Here is a 16192-nt window from a genome sequence, read left to right as displayed (position 1 = left end):
AATCTTATACTAGGTGCCAAATTTCCATTAATAAAGGAAAGGTAAAGAAACTCTGTTGGGAACCTTGTAAAATCTGTTAAAAACATCACCCAAACATTCTGTAGTAATGCAGCCTATTTGCAGATATCTGGTGGTAGAGTAAAAGGCTGACACTAGCAAAACCATCCTACTAGAAGGCATTTATTGAATGTTGTATATTCTTCCTTAGATCTGTCAGCAATTTCAAAGGTGAGGGAGGTGAGGTACACGCTACATTCTTATCAGAGGAACAATCTGACTGAAAGCATCATAAACCTGGATACTCAAGTGAATAGTCTGGATGTAAACACATGTTGCTTGTCTAATGGTATGCTTTTGGGAGACAGTTTTCCATGTGTCACTTGAATTTCTAGATATAACCAGAGGCCTTTACAATCTTTGTCCCAAACTGTATTTTCAAAGATTTCCATATACCAAAAGATGTTTGTGTACTGTCCAGGACAAAAAAAGATAATGATGTTATTTAGAGAAAAATTAAGGCAAACAAGCTTGAAGTTCATTTGAAAAATGTGGAATTTTCCTAAGCTTGAAATGCCTTGTGACACAGACCCATTGTGTGTAAAGCATACATCTTGGCCCTCTGTGATGTCCCTATGAGACTTGGGGCACCAAAAGATTCAACATATGTATATGAAACTCATGGCTGCCATGAAGTTGTGACTAAGAAATGCATTTGTTTTCTTTACAGGAATCTCATAGAATATAAAATTAACCAAAATATAACATCTCTGGGTGCAGATTCTAGTGGATCTTATACAAATTTCAAAATATTCAGGGCTACAGTCCACTTCCTAGCAGTGCCTCATTTACAGACTATTCAGTGGCAATGTAGAGACTGCAACAGAGTAAGGTTATAAGCCTCACCGCTGATCACCATAGGGTTACCACTCAAAAGATAAGACAGGAAGACAAACCAAATCAATTCTTCATAGGAACATAGAGTTCGTGTTTTTCTGTGTGTCTTTCAGAACCAGTCTAAAGGCACTAAAGAATAGCTCGAAATTATGTCATTTGGGAATCTGGCCAAAATCATATGAACTACTTTAAGTAGAGTTTTTCTAAATCAAAGTTAGATTTTATATTGAAGGTTAGATTCTGTAATATACAAATGAAGATCTAGAAATTTACCAGCATGATGAAAACTAGCCCACCAAATGTCTGAGTTAGATGATTTTGAAAATTATGTGAAAATGCATATGAAACAATTATTATTTAAAGAAGCTGCCGGAAAATCTTCAACACTATTATTAGCACCTTATATACAAGTGATGCAGTAAAAGTGTAAGGTGTACACAGGAAAACTTGGCAGCTTCAAGAGGAAATTACCACAAAATTCACCCTGGGGGAAAAAAAAATCATGCACATGCTCTAATAACACGAGTCAAAAATAATGTTTTACTTTAGTAAACTTTTTGTGCATATTAATTATTATAGATTAGTATTACATTAATATTAAACTACCGCTCTGTAAACCGCAGCCTGTCAGAAGGAGCCGTTGGGTGTTGGCCATCTTAGCGAGAGGATGTTTTCTTCCTTGGCGCACCTGCGCAGGCGAACCTCTTCAACGCGCAGCACCTGCAGCTGGTGCCCAATGGCCTCACGGACCCCAGGAGCAGCCCGGTCTGGCCCCGGGGCTCCCCGCCACGCCCCCGCAAGCTGGCCGCCGCTGCTGTGGAAGAGCACAGTTGTAAATATGGCTCCATGAAGTTTTATGCACTATGTGGCTTCATTTGTGGGCTGGCACATACTGCTGTGGTTCCCTTGGATTTAGTGAAATGCCATATGCAGGTGGACCCCAAAAAGTAAAGGGCTTTTTTAATGGAGTCTCAGTTACACTTAAAGAAGATGGTGTTCATGGTTTGGCTAAGGGATGGGCTCCAACTTTCATAGGCTGCTCTATACAAGGGCTCTGCAAATTTGGCTTTTATGAAGTCTTCAAAGTCTTGTATAGCAACATGTTTGGTGAGGAGAATGCCTGTCTCTGGCGTATATCACTATATTTGGCTGCCTCCGCCAGTGCGGAATTCTTTGCTGACATCGCTGTTGTGCCAAGCAAGCCGATAAATCACCAAACACTGGGACCAACGACAAAGTTAAACTGTAAGGAGTTTATTCACGCGCGTGGACTCCACTCCCTAAGCGAAGCGAAGCCCTGAGTCCAGGAACAGCACGGTTTATATAGGGTGTTAAAGCAGCATTTTTATAGGTGTTATTTTAAGAAGAAAAGTTGAAGGGTAGATTAACATGTTTTTGACTAGTTGCAAAAGTATTTTTCACAACTCAGCTATTTTGCTGTCTTATCAGATTGGGGCAATTTACAGTAAAGGGAGGAAGCAGGCACTATCTCTTTTTGAGAAGCGATGAAGCAAGTTTACAGAAGCAGAACAAGCAGTTACAAAAGCATCAATTTTATAAGGGGAGGGGCATGAGGGGGCGTTTCTTGTGTTTATCCTGGTCTCACTATAGGCCTGGCGCCCATGGAAGCTGCTAAAGTTTGAATTCAAACCTAACCAGGTTATGCTGACAGTTTGAGAAATGCTGCTCCCAAAATGTATAAGGAAGAAGGCCTAAAAGCATTCTATAAGGGAGTTGCTGCTCTCTGGATGAGACAAACATCATACACCATAATGAAGTTTGCCTGCTTTGAAGATACTGTTGAAGCATTATACAAGTTTGTGGTTCCTAAGCCCCGAAGTGAATGTTCAAAGCCAGAGCAGCTGGTTGTAACATTTGTGGCAGGCTACATAGCTGGAGTCTTCTGTGCAATTGTTTCTCACCCTGCTGATTCTGTGGTATCTGTGCTAAATAAAGAGAAAGGTAGCAGCACTTCTCAGGTCCTCCAGAGACTTGGCTTTAGAGGTGTGTGGAAGGGACTCTTTGCCCGTATAATCACGATCGGTACTCTGACTGCACTGCAGTGGTTCATCTATGACTTGGTGAAGGTCTACTTCAGGCTCTCCCACCTGCCTCCACCTGAGATGCCAGAGTCTCTGAAGAAGAAGCTTGGGTTAACTCAGTAGATGGAGCACAGCAAATGTGGACTGAATCTGCTTATTGATCAGTGTTAAACAAAAGTACAAAAGGAACTTTTATATCCATGACAGTGTAGGAAATTCTCTATTCCTGATTTAATTATTGTAGTACCCTTGCTTAAAGCAAGAGTTTCAAACTTACTGCTGAAAATAAATCCATCTGTTTATGGAAAAATTATTAAACTACCAATAATATTTCAGTGTTATTAAAAATAAGAAATGTTAAGTATTTTAATTTTATTATTTAATCTTCAATGTTTATTCACTCCCTTTGTGATTTTTTTTTTTTTTTGAGACAGGGTCTCAACATGTAGTTTAGATTGGCCTTGAACTCACTATGGGCCCAGGTTGTTATAGAACTCATGGTGATTCTCATGATGATGGGGCATTCTCAGGCCTTCACATGTCCTTTTCTATATCCTCTTTCACTAAAAATGTAAGGAATGCCCCTCACCTGAACTGCCTATTCTTGTTTCAAGTGCCAGGTAGACAGAAAGAGCAAGGGTGGGGGTTTCATGTTGTCTCCAAAGATAAGAGACGGTGAGCTATGTCTTACACTGGAGAAAATCCCATAAAACATGAGAAAAAGATCTCAAAATTAATACTGTACTTGTGTCCCAGTGGAAAGTAACCCACCCCTCAGCTAACTCATCCTAATAGAACTGTGAACTAGTCTTGTTTTATGTTAATGTATCAGACTGATCTTTTCCTCTAGAGCTTTGCCCCCTGCAGCTTTTATTGCTTTTGAGTTAAAGTCCCTTTTACTATTTTTCTTTTTCTTTTCAATTAAAGCTTTTGGCTGTGCCTTTGTACTATTGCCTCAGTTAAATTTCCATTATCACCAAAGCAAGTTCCCAAATGTGCCCTGTATAAGTAGTTTCCTTGCAACCTGAGTTCTTTGATGGCTTAAGAAAAACTTTTGATACTCAGTTTGTATAGCTTTCTTTTATTTTATTGTTGTAATAATGACATCAAAGTTCTTTGCAATGGTGAATCTGCTAGCAGTGGTCTAAAGTCATGTTTTCTTTTGTCAATTTTTATACTTCTGTATTGTCAACAAACTGTGTGACAATTCTTCAGGTAATCAAAAACGAAAAGGAAAAATAAAGTTCCCCACATCCATGAAAAATATTGATTTTTGACATTTCCTTTGGAAATATCCTCTCTATATCCTTCCTGCCAATTTTTCTTCCACAATCTAGACCAATTTTTGTTTCTGTTCATGCTTCTGAATCCACCATCTTATACCATTTTCTGCAAGCTCCTAGAAATCATGATAAAACACAAGTTTTACCATTAATGACAATGTACAGAATCCTCTGGAAACTTGAATATGTAGGTGCCTGGTTTCAAGAACTTCTCTATAGGTTGGGACATGCCTATAATCCCATCATTCTGTGAGAGTGAGCCAGGAAAGTCATAATTCCAAGCCCAGTCCAGCTCGGCAAATAAGCAATTTCACAACACCTTGTTCTCAAAATAATAATAATAAAAAAGACAAGAGATGTAGCTGAGTGAAAAGATACTGGGTGTAATACCCAAGATTGTGGAAAAATAAAACAAAAAACTTCTCTGTGGGCTCTTCAAACTGAAATTCTTTAGTATTCTTGCCTTCAAAAATGGAAGTAAAAATAAAACATATATATATATTCAAAATTAAGTAAAATATGTGTGTATAATGAGTTTTTTGAAGGTAATTGACTGAGATGATTAAATAGATGAACAGCATAGTCTAGGACAAAAGATACAAAATGTCAGTTTTTTCATTTGGAGGTGATCATTTACAACATGGATATGAAGTTACATAGACATGATACAATATATTAAATAAAAGTGTGATGCTTTAAAAATCTTCTACAAGAATGAATACTGAAATCTATAAAATAATTTTTACACTAATGACATAGTTGATCTAAACTATAAAATGATACCAAATATATTTAGATCCTTTGAAGAATTAAGGGTTGTTTTATATGTGATATGCTAAGTCTCTTCCATCACATTGTTTTTTACTTTATTTTCTTCAAAACAATTTTATGACTTTCAGTTGGCTTCCTAATAGATTCCTTCCAATGAGACAGGAATATATTGATGAGAAATTAGTGGCAGGTTATCTAGGTAGTTATAATTCCCATGCAAAATGAATCCACTGACCTTCAACAAATTAATGGTCTGAGAATTTGGTCAGCCTATGTCAGGCTGTCATGACCTAATAAACCCTTTAGTCATGGAAAAAAAGACCTGAAATTGAGACCCACAAGGACAATACTGTGCCACCAAAGGAAATCTAAGTACACAGGTAACCTAGGATTTGAAAATATAAGCTATTTTGTTCACTATGCATTAGTTATTGGATACTGTTTAGGACACATCCTGACCTTGACATATGAGTGGTCCCCAACTAACTTAGCAAGATACAATTAGCTAAATGGATTATTAATATAATCATTGCTGTGGGGACTAATTAAGGTGAAAATTAATTTCATGACCTGGCATAAGAAAGCATCTAATCACATAAATTGTCATTGTTATAAAAATCTATTGGCCTTATAAAGTCATATTTTTAAAAGATGAGATAAAAACACCTTATAAAAATTATTTTTATTGGACACTTAATTAATGACCATAAATACAAATTAAATCCTGTATGTTTTTTACAGGACAAATATTATTGTTAACATCAATATGAAGTTATTCACAATTTTTCCAACTCTTTATTAAACTAAATGGCAAAGTAGCAAAACTATATATGACATTAAAATTGTAAACTTTTATCAAATGGAGTTAAAATTATAAAAAATAGATGAATAAGAATTCTCCCATGATTCTTCAAATGTATCAGTTTCTAAGAGAATATAAACAAACCAAAGTAGAAGGAAAGCCCTAAGAGATCTGACTTACTTAGAGAAAAGCTTCATTTACCTCTCTGACAAACCATTTAACCATTCATTAAATATTATTTGAAATTTTCTCCAAGCTGTACACCAGAAAAATGAAGCAGTATATAGCAAAAACATGTGATGTTTCTGTATAAAAATTTGCAGGACAAATTCCTGCAACACAAAGTGATAAGAAAAAAAGTGTTAAGGAACTGATTAATGATTATTACAAAAATACCTTGCTTACCTCATGTTATAGTTGTAGAAAAGAAGTTGATCAGTGCATTAATACATTTTAAGAAATATATATATGAAATGCCATTAATAGTGACTGTTATGGGTTATACCTAGATGTTACCACAAAGCCTCATGCATTCACAGGTGAGGCTTTTGGGAGGTGGGTGTATTATGAGTGTATGATGCTGGATTAAGGTGTGTGATAATGAAAGTGGTTATGCAGTTTGGGCTGTGGATAATGAAAGCCCTACCACAGATGTGGGTAGCACCAATCAATAGTGTTGTAGCCTGGTTGGGATATAAAGGAATAGCAAAAAGGCAGGTTTGCTGCTACTGCTGCTGTTTGCTGCTTCACTGCCTCCTGTCTGCCTTTCTATGGACTCTTTCTTCTCTCTGATACCGCTCTTCCATGCCACCCTGCCTTGGAGCCAACTGATTATGGATTGAAACCTCTACAAACTGTCAGCTGAAATAAACTTTTCTTCCTTAGGTGTGGGTGTCAGGTATTTTATCACAGCAGTAAGAAAAGTAAGACAATGCATTGAAGTTTTACTGGATGATGAGGAGTATAATCAAGTGAATTAATATTATTTTAGAAGTTATTAGCAATACTCAAAGAAGAGTTGAAGAAAATTATTCTCCATCATAACTGAGACTAAAAGTAAATGACCTGGGGAAAAAGCAAAGAGGTCAATGTAACAGCAATATCTATTAAGATGTTAAAAGAAACCATCTAGATCCTTTAATCACATAAAACAAATATGATATTCTTTTAGAAGAAATATTCTTCAGTATCAAAGTGAGGCTCTCCTTGATTCTCCTGCCCAATAGACACATATAAATAGAAAGAATGGTGAGTAAGAGAAAAATCTTGTCTGGTCCAGATTAACAGACCCAATCAGGAATTTAAGGCACAGGTTTTTGTATAGATTAAAGAGAATAGTTTCAGGATATATATATATATATATATATATATATATATATATATATACACACACACATATATATCAGCCAGCCTGAAAACACAAGAATTCTTGAACCTTCATATACTTACCATTTTACTACCACCAGAGTTATATGCCAGGGTAGGTTATTTAGGAAATATGATCCATACTCTTTGTGAATACTTTTCAAAAGGGAGACTGCAGAGCTCATCCTTCTGGTGGTCATTTGGAAGCAGAACTGGAATTACAGTTCTGTCAAGTTAGTGGCTGTTTTCTTTCTACTTGATTAGTGACAAGGAAGACGACCTCCTTCCCAAACCAAGAAGAGAGGAATTTTTCAGAATTTAAATCTGTCTTTTCCTTCAAGAAGGGAAAAGTGACAGTGTTCGCTCCTAGGAACTGTAGGCCCTGCCTCTATCATTTTTAGAAAGGATGAATTTTTTTAAATGTAGGGCTGGGGATTTAGCTCAGTGGTTCCGTTGCCTGCCTCGAAAGCACGAGGACCCAAGTTCAATCCCCAGTACCAAAAAATAAAAAATTAAAATTAAAAAAATGTGAAGAAACAAGAAGAAGATAATTTATTTCATCATTTATACCTAAATGGATGCACATTGAGGCCGTACTCTTAAGTGAAATAAATAGGACACACATGTGTAAATACTGAATAGTTTCACTGGTGTGAGAAACTGAAAGTGTAAATAAGGACTAAAAGGTATAACAGATAATGTGAAATAGGAAGAAAAGCGGCAAAGGGGAAAGGGAAGTGGGAGGGGAAGGGGAAGGGAAAGAAGGGAATGGAATTAATATGAGAAAATGAAAAAATGGAAACAAAGTCTTTGTAAATAGGGAGGAGTTGGAGGGGTTGAAGAGAGGACTGGATATGGGGAAAAATAAGAACCAAGAGAGATTATGTAAAGATACAAATCTCCAATGATGAATGTCATTATATTGTATATCTCAAATGTACCAATAAAATTAAAATAAAATAATTAATATAAGTTTGATTAAATAGTTATAGAAATTTTCATAAACTTTTAAAAGATAAGTATGTTTTATAAATTTAGTATTTTTACTTTCACATTTCCTATTTTCCCTGTCTTTTGGAATAAGTTTCTACAATGACTTAAATATTGCCAGTACCAATACTGAAATAATTTTCCAGGTATTAAATTCATGGAAGATTTCAAAATATTTCCTCTTTCTTTTCCGAATACTTCCATTGTCATTGTTTTATGAAAACATATTCACAGATGAGAACATTTATGAGTAATTTTTTCTTATAATTTTTTAAGGATTGTGTTAAGAGAGCCACCCTAGAAATGGAAAATATATGTTGACATTTTTATACTCAACAATTCTGATATTTTATTGGGGGAGAAGAAGAGTTATTATTCAAGTATGTGGGATCTAGAAGAAAATTGAACTCTGTGTTTCAGAAAGTAGGAAAGATATAGATGATAGATGATGGATAGATAGATAGATAGATAGATAGGAAAGCAGACAGACAGACATAATTTGCCCTAAATATTTGATTATTTCTCCATTTTATATTTTCTGCTGTAGAGTATTTCTGTGCTTGGGAAATCCTACCTTCAGTCAATTAAAAAATCACAAGGAAATTAGAAAAGTGAGTAACATTTTTTCCTCAAGGTTAATAGTAAAAGAAGATCTGATATATTGTTTTGGTGCAATACAATACATCCTGAGAAATAAATGATATTATTTTAGTTTGTTGCATTCCATACAACAATGTAGTTTTGTTTCTTCTAGGAAAAGCTTATGAAAAATATTTGTTCCTCATCAGCTATTTGTTGTTCAAATAATTTTAATGTCTAATTTTTCTTAGACATTTTGACTTGTTGAAATAGAGAAAGATAAAGATTGTAGGATCTAATAAAATATTCATTTTTATATTGTTAAAAGGATTGTTGGGTTGTATTCTCAAAGATAGAAAAACAAAGTTGTGAATATAAAATGAAACCACACAAATTTAATGTCAGCTAATTCTAACTTCTCATTAAAAAATTCTCACTTTTGTGAGAAAAAAATGTCAGAAAATATTCTTAATAGTGTTTGTTCTATAGATTGATTAAAATGTTGGAAAACAGACATCATCTGAAATTCTTTTGCATAAATTTCATATAATTAAAGCCTCATTCAGTAAAGTCGATCACTTGACAAGCGGGATCTAGTATTCCAAGAATGAGGATCTTTGTTTAAGCTATCTGCATTCGAAATGACAATTTTATATTTTAAAAAATGTTGTCGGTTGATATCAAATCCGGATTGCTGATTTTTCTGTAAATCCACAATAAAAATAGAAAACTTTCCAGGCTGAATAAGGCTATGTCTAACTGTGGGTGGGCATCAAGAACTCAACAGGTAACCACCTATAGGATTCTAATCAAGAACATCTACAATCAACTTTTAGGGAAAAAGTTTTACATCCAGCCAGTTACTAAATTTATTCTCTATCTTTTTGTCATCGTTAAACTCAGCAGATAAACTCCACAACTTCAATCCTTATTCATTCCTGAATAAGTGACTTCTTCACTAATGTACAAAAGAAAATGCAAAATAAAACATCCTTTGGCCCCTTTGAATTTTAATTATTCTTTTTAAGAAATGGGGATTATTGACAGAATGGTGACTTGTTACTCCTTCTTTATCATTTTTAGTCGCCTCTTTAGTTGTTGGTATTCCTTAGATTTCTAACTTTTGTTTCTCTCTTAACATGCTCTTACTGAAGAAAGCCAACCATTCTTTGTTTATTGCCAGAATTCTAGTGGCTGTAAAAACCTACATTTCAGGTCTAATTGTCCTTTAAGTTTCAGATCCAAATTTCACTGCACATTGAATTTGCCCGAGATGGCTCACATAAACATAGCCAACCCCACGCTCATTATTCTTCCTGGGTTTTCTATCTGGTGCTATCGGAAATATGTCATAGATGTAACCCTTCCATGGAAAAATTTTTGTTATATTTAACTACTTCTCTGGGAGGAGTTAGGTTTTATCTGTGTCTAATTTGTCACATATGAATTAAAATTTTCTCCTACATCCATCTTCTTGCCTTCAGATTCCAACATTTTAAAATATTTCCTTAACTGATTTCCATTGTTTGAACTTCTCTCTACACCAAAGTATCTAAAACTTAGTCTATAAAAAATTCTCCATGGTAGGACACAAAATGTTCCATTAACTCTCTCTTACTTTCAACTTAAATCTTTAACTATTTTCAGGTTATTCTGGATTCTACCTGGTTAAGCCTAGGCATTCAGGACCCATTTTTTCCTAAACCTTTTTCATATTTAGTACACCAGCCATATTGAGTTTCTTTTATTTTTACAGTAAGTCAGATACATCCTCCACTTTGGGGCTTTGGACATTATATTTATTTCAAGAAAAAAATTCTCTCATGATTTAATTATAAGTCATAATCACACATAAAGTATGACAAAATTGTAAGAGACCAAAAACGTTCTTGGCACTTTATTTTTCCCAACTGCCTGTTTCTACTTTTAAAAGCTTACTATTTTTTCTCACTACTATTAACCTGAAATCCCTAAAGAGTCAAGACTTGAAATCTTAAGGTTTGATGCTGTATTCCAAGTGAATATTGGAGATAAATGAATCTAAATTATCAACTAGAGCATAGCTTCTCAAATTGAATTAGCATACAGATTTGGTAAAATGCTTTTGACTTAACAGGAATGGTGTAAGGTCACCTGGGGTTCACCTTTCTAACAAGTTTCCAGGTGATAGCAATGCTTTATTACCAAAACTAGACTTTGAATGGCAAATGGCAAATAGTTTTGCTTAAAGTTTAGTAATTATGGAATGCATCATATATATAATAGTAGTTAAATGTAAGTGCTCAGAACTCAAAAACACAGATTCTACTCCATTTAGTCTCAGTATCTGCTTTAACAAAATCTATTTGTGAATTAAAATTAGAGAAATAATTGCCTGGGGAAAAATGAATACTAAACATTCTTGCTGAATTCAGTTCAGCTTTGCCATCATCATATGATTATTTTATACAATTAAAATTAATAATATGAAGATAAGTACCTCTTAATATCACAAGGTCAGAAACTTAAATATTAAGGTAATATTCTTCCTTAAATCTTTCTATATAGAATAAATTTGAAATGTCTACTTGAATTCCAATAAAAGAATGACTCAATTTACATTGACATTTTCTTAAACTTCAAAATTGAAGAGAGTTCTAATATTATACTACTTTTAAAATTTGAAATAAACATTTTCTGAAATTACATTAAGTTAGAAGAGCTTCATCATTTCAAAAGAATTAAAGTTCAGGCTGGCTAAAGTAAAGCAGCATTCTTTCAAATATATCTGGGGAAAGGAGATTCTCTTACTAAACTTTACAAAAAAAGTCCTTTTGTAACTAACACACATTACACGAAGTTAACATATATATATGTTTTTGTATATTATGAATTTATAATATATACTTTAAGTAGACTTTATATAAATATACATATACAATGGTACCTCGGTTCATGAATGCTTTTGTTTATGAACAATTTGGTTTCCAAATGAAAGTGTTTGGCAAAATTTTGTTTTTGTTTATGAGCTCTTGGGTGACAAAGGACCCCAGCCATCTTTCCTGCAGGAACTCGGAGGTGGCCATCTTTTCTACAATGAATATGATCATTATGTATATCAAAAGTGGACCAATAAAATTAACTTTTAAAAATTTAATTAATTAATTTAAAAACAAAAAAGAAAGAAGTTGAAAGTTCTGTTTTGGTTGGTAAGCAGGTTTTACAGCAAAATGCTCTCTTTATGCCTGGATGTATTAAGTCAGTGGTGGTGAAACTATGGCATTCACGCTGCAGCAGGCTGTTTGTATCAGTGAAAGCTCTAAAAGATTTGCCATCACTGACCTAGATAGAAATTTCATTACAGATAACAAGTTTGTTTTCTTCTTTTATTTTCATAATAGGTTTCATTATTTGCCTACAAAATTACTTCTCATGCAAGTTAGGATATTTTTCCTGTAGCTAATTATTGAAAGGCTACTAAAGTAGTCAAGTTCATCTTCCAATCTTCTGTCCTTACTACTATATTGCATTCTTGTTAGTAAAAGTAATTATACTATATTACAGGTCATAATGCTTTTTTAAGTAACTAAGAAATTAGAAATACCAAAGCAAATATCAACAGAAAAACAAATGTAGTTCAATCATGTATATCTTTGGGTTAATGGAAATCACAACTGGGAAGAAAATGAGAGATTATCATACAGAGATATTTTGCTTTTCGTGAAATATTTCTCCCTGGTGAAAAAAACAAGATAAGGGAGAATACCAATAATGCAAGAACCCACAAACCTATTGTATTTCTTGCAGTTGAATTCTCCCAACAGAGGAAACATACTTTATTTCATGTAGTAATGGCCATGCAGAGAAAACATTCACAAATAGTGTGATGTACTTGGGAAGCTTGATCAGCATTTGTGTATGCTTAGTGGATGGGAAGAGCTTCTATCTATTTCTGTCCACATCTGCTACAACATTCCTGTATGAGATTTGCATTCAGACCACTTATACAAAAAGTAATTAAAATTGAAATGATTGTTCTTATTTTATGAAATACATATAGATTTCAATGTGTAATTGATATTTAAGGAAAATGGAAGCTCCTTGAGATCTTAATATTAAATGAAATAAATCAGACATATAAACAAATATTGCCTTATGAGAAGCTGTAAGTATAAATAGAAAGCAAAATAAAAGATATGTAATAGAAATTTGGGAGTTGGATTTTTCTCAAACAGGGAGGGGATTGAGATGGAGGGAGTGAGGAGAAAGGGGAGGGAAAGGGGTGAAAAAAGGAATGAAGATGTATTTTGTGCGTTCACCAACCCCAAACAAGGAATGCAGACATGATGTACTGCAAACATGTACAGAAAAAGGAAAGTGATTATGGGATGGAAGGGAGTGGGAGCGAAGTGGAAAGAAATGAAAAAAATGAATAAAGATGTATTATGTACATGTATGAATTCCCCACAAAGAATGCAAACATGTACTACAAATGTGTACTGATAAATTTTTTTTTTAAATTTAAAAAGCTAGCAATGCAGGTTTTCAATGAAAAACAACATACTTTGCAACTTTAGTCTCTTTTTAAAAAAAAATCATGTTTAAATTCTAGCAATTTTAGACAATGCCTATTACTTTATTTAAACTATTTGCTTTTTTACTCTTTCTGTTCATTTCTACTATGATTGTTATTAATTTTAGTTATTTTCTGTTAATTTTACAACTTCATGCAATTCTCATTTACATTTTTGTTCTACTTAAAAGGAAGAATATATATTATTTCTTTCTTTTTCACTGAAGACTATTAATTCAAGAAAGATAACATTCAAAATTTCTAACAATATTGCTCTGAGTGTCTTTTTGTATTAGCAAACTTTTCATCACTAGAACAAAATACCTGATCCAAAACATTAGGAGGAGAGGTTTATTCTGGTTCATGGTTTCGAAGGCTTCAGTCCATGATTTACTGGTTCCAAGGTAGAAACTTTATGGTGGAAAGATATCTTGAAGGAAAGCTCCTCAATTCATGGTACCTGGGAAGCAGACAGCAGGGGAAGAGAATCAGAGAGGAAGAGGCCATGAGATAGACACTGTCCCCAGAGTCGTGACTCCACATTCAACATGGACATACCCAGTAGTGTCCTGTACTAACAATTAGTGTCTCTCAAACTAATCAAGTTGACAATCCAGCTTACTTGTTACATTTCATCCCTTGTCAACTTCATCCCGAAATATATCTCCTTAAACCTGACTCTCCAAATTGAAGGGGAAAAAAACAAGGTGATGGTCATTATCAAGAAATCAAATTTTTAAAAAAGAAATCAAATAACAACAAATTTTGGAGAGGCTGCACTGAAAAACAAACCTTTCTATATTTTTGGTGCAAATGTAAACTAGTACAACCACTATGGAAATCAGTATGGAGATTGTTAAAAAATCTAAAACTAGAAATGTGATTTAATCCAGCTATTCTCTTTCTAAGTATCTAGTCAAAAATGTTAAAGACATCATATTATGGTGATGCAGGCACGTTCATATTCATAACAGCACAATTCACAATAGATAAATGTTAGAAGTGGCCCAGTAATAGATGAATGGATAAAGAAAATTTTGTATATATGCAGAATAAAGTATTACTCGACCATAAAGAAACATAAACTTTTGTCATTTGTAAGAAGACTGTAATGGTAAGTGAAATAAATCAGATGGACAAGCTTAAATATCACATAGTTTTTCTCATGTGAGAAAATCATAATGAAAATGAAAATAAAAGATAAATAATAGGAAGTAAAGAGATGGATTGTTCTCAAAAGGTCAGAGTATCAAGACATGGAGATATGGAGGAAGGAGGGAAGGGTGATAGAAAGAACAAAAGGAGTTGGGGTGTTATACCTATGTACCACCTTCATGCAAGGTATGTAAACATTATGTACTGCAAACATTCTCTGGTTGGACTTCACGTAGCCTCTCTGGCTGGCTCTGCACACTGTCTGTGGTATCCCATATTCCTGGTATTTCTAATGTGGTGGGCTCTCCTTTGGAGTTTTGGCTTCATTCTCACAGCTTCATCCAGGCGCTCCTGGCAAGAACACCAAGCCTGTCATGATTTTTGCTTAGCCATCCAGACCTTACTTTGAAATCTGTGTGGAAGCCTCCATGACCCCATAAATCTTGAATTCTGCACACCTGTGAAATCATTACATGAATGATAACAAGATCTGCTGTCTCCTCTAACAGTAGCCAGGCTCCTCCCTTGGATCATGGCTACAGTGGCCTCTGTGTGCCTGGATGACTGTACATATTGAAATGAGCCCTGGGAACTAGTTCAGTAGGTGGCCTTTCTTGACTAGCCCAGGAGCAATATTTTCAAGTGTATTTTTCAAAAACCATTATTTTTTATACCGTGAGCCTAGGATGAATGGAGTCAATTCCTGAGATGCCCTGAAAATTTCTTTACTCTTGTTGCTTCTCAAAGTACTTGGTTTCTGTTTTGTTATCTTTGGTTTTTATTTTGTTTTATGTGACAGGGTCTCACTATGTAGTGCAGGCTGGCCTCAGACTCATGGCAACCCTCATTCCTCATCCTCCTGCATGCTGGGATTACAGATGTCTAACACAAGGCCTACCTTAGCTTGTTTTTAATGACACTAAACTCTTCAGCAACCATACCTCTTCTAGCCCCAAATTTATGCATACTTATTTTCTGCCCAAACTGAAAGTTTTCCAATACTTCCAATATGCTTTTTGCTCCCAGTTCTCAGTGTAATTCTGTCAAATTATGGGTATCAATACCCATGCAATAGCTTTAACATTGGGGTGCTTTGAAATCTCCTTCACCAGATCAATTAGTCTGCTGGCTTTAAACTTACCTTTGCATACAATTTTAGGACATAGCCAAAATGTAGATAAATTTTTTGCCAGAATGGAACATATCTGGGTCTCTACTCAAATTTCCAGTAGAGTTCTCATTCCCATCTGAAACCTCATGAGCACTGTCTTTACCATTGGCATTCCTATTAACATTCTGCTCTTCTGAGCTCCCACTAGAATTCCTATTTGATTTGTGCTTACAGCAGGTTAGGACTTCTTTCCTGGATACCCAGACATTTCCAAACTGCTCTGACAAATCAGTTTCAAACTTCAGGTATAGTTATAGAAATGACTCCACTTCTCTGCACCAATGATCTATACTCATCAGGTTTTCATTGCTGGAACAAGATGACTGACACATGCAATTTAAATGAGAACTTTATTTTGTTCAGTTCCTTTCAAATCAGAGTTAATAACCTTTCATTAATAGCTCAAATATAAATCATGTATCCAAGTAAGCAGTTTTAAAAATATCATTATTTAAATGGTGTTCACAACTAATAGTTAAATTCCCCCATTAAGAGTATGTTCACCTGGTAGGAAGCTCCCCCACGACCATCCCAGGCTCTTAGGACAGAGAAAGTGAGCCAGTCCCAGCACCTGGAAGGAAGCTCCCC

At 34.5% G+C, this 16192-nt stretch overlaps 1 pseudogene; it reads left to right on the top strand.

The window, feature by feature from the left end:
* The first annotated feature begins 2588 nt into the window (after positions 1–2588).
* On the top strand, positions 2589–3059 carry LOC101702845 (solute carrier family 25 member 3 pseudogene; annotated as a pseudogene).
* Positions 3060–16192: the final 13133 nt, after the last annotated feature.

This window comes from Heterocephalus glaber, unplaced genomic scaffold, assembly GCF_053883595.1.
Source record: "Heterocephalus glaber isolate CG9 unplaced genomic scaffold, H.glaber_assembly_v1.0 deba00001600, whole genome shotgun sequence".
NCBI classification, from domain to species: domain Eukaryota; kingdom Metazoa; phylum Chordata; class Mammalia; order Rodentia; family Bathyergidae; genus Heterocephalus; species Heterocephalus glaber.
Note: the sequence above shows the minus strand (reverse complement) of the source record. Positions and strands in the feature narration are given on the sequence as shown.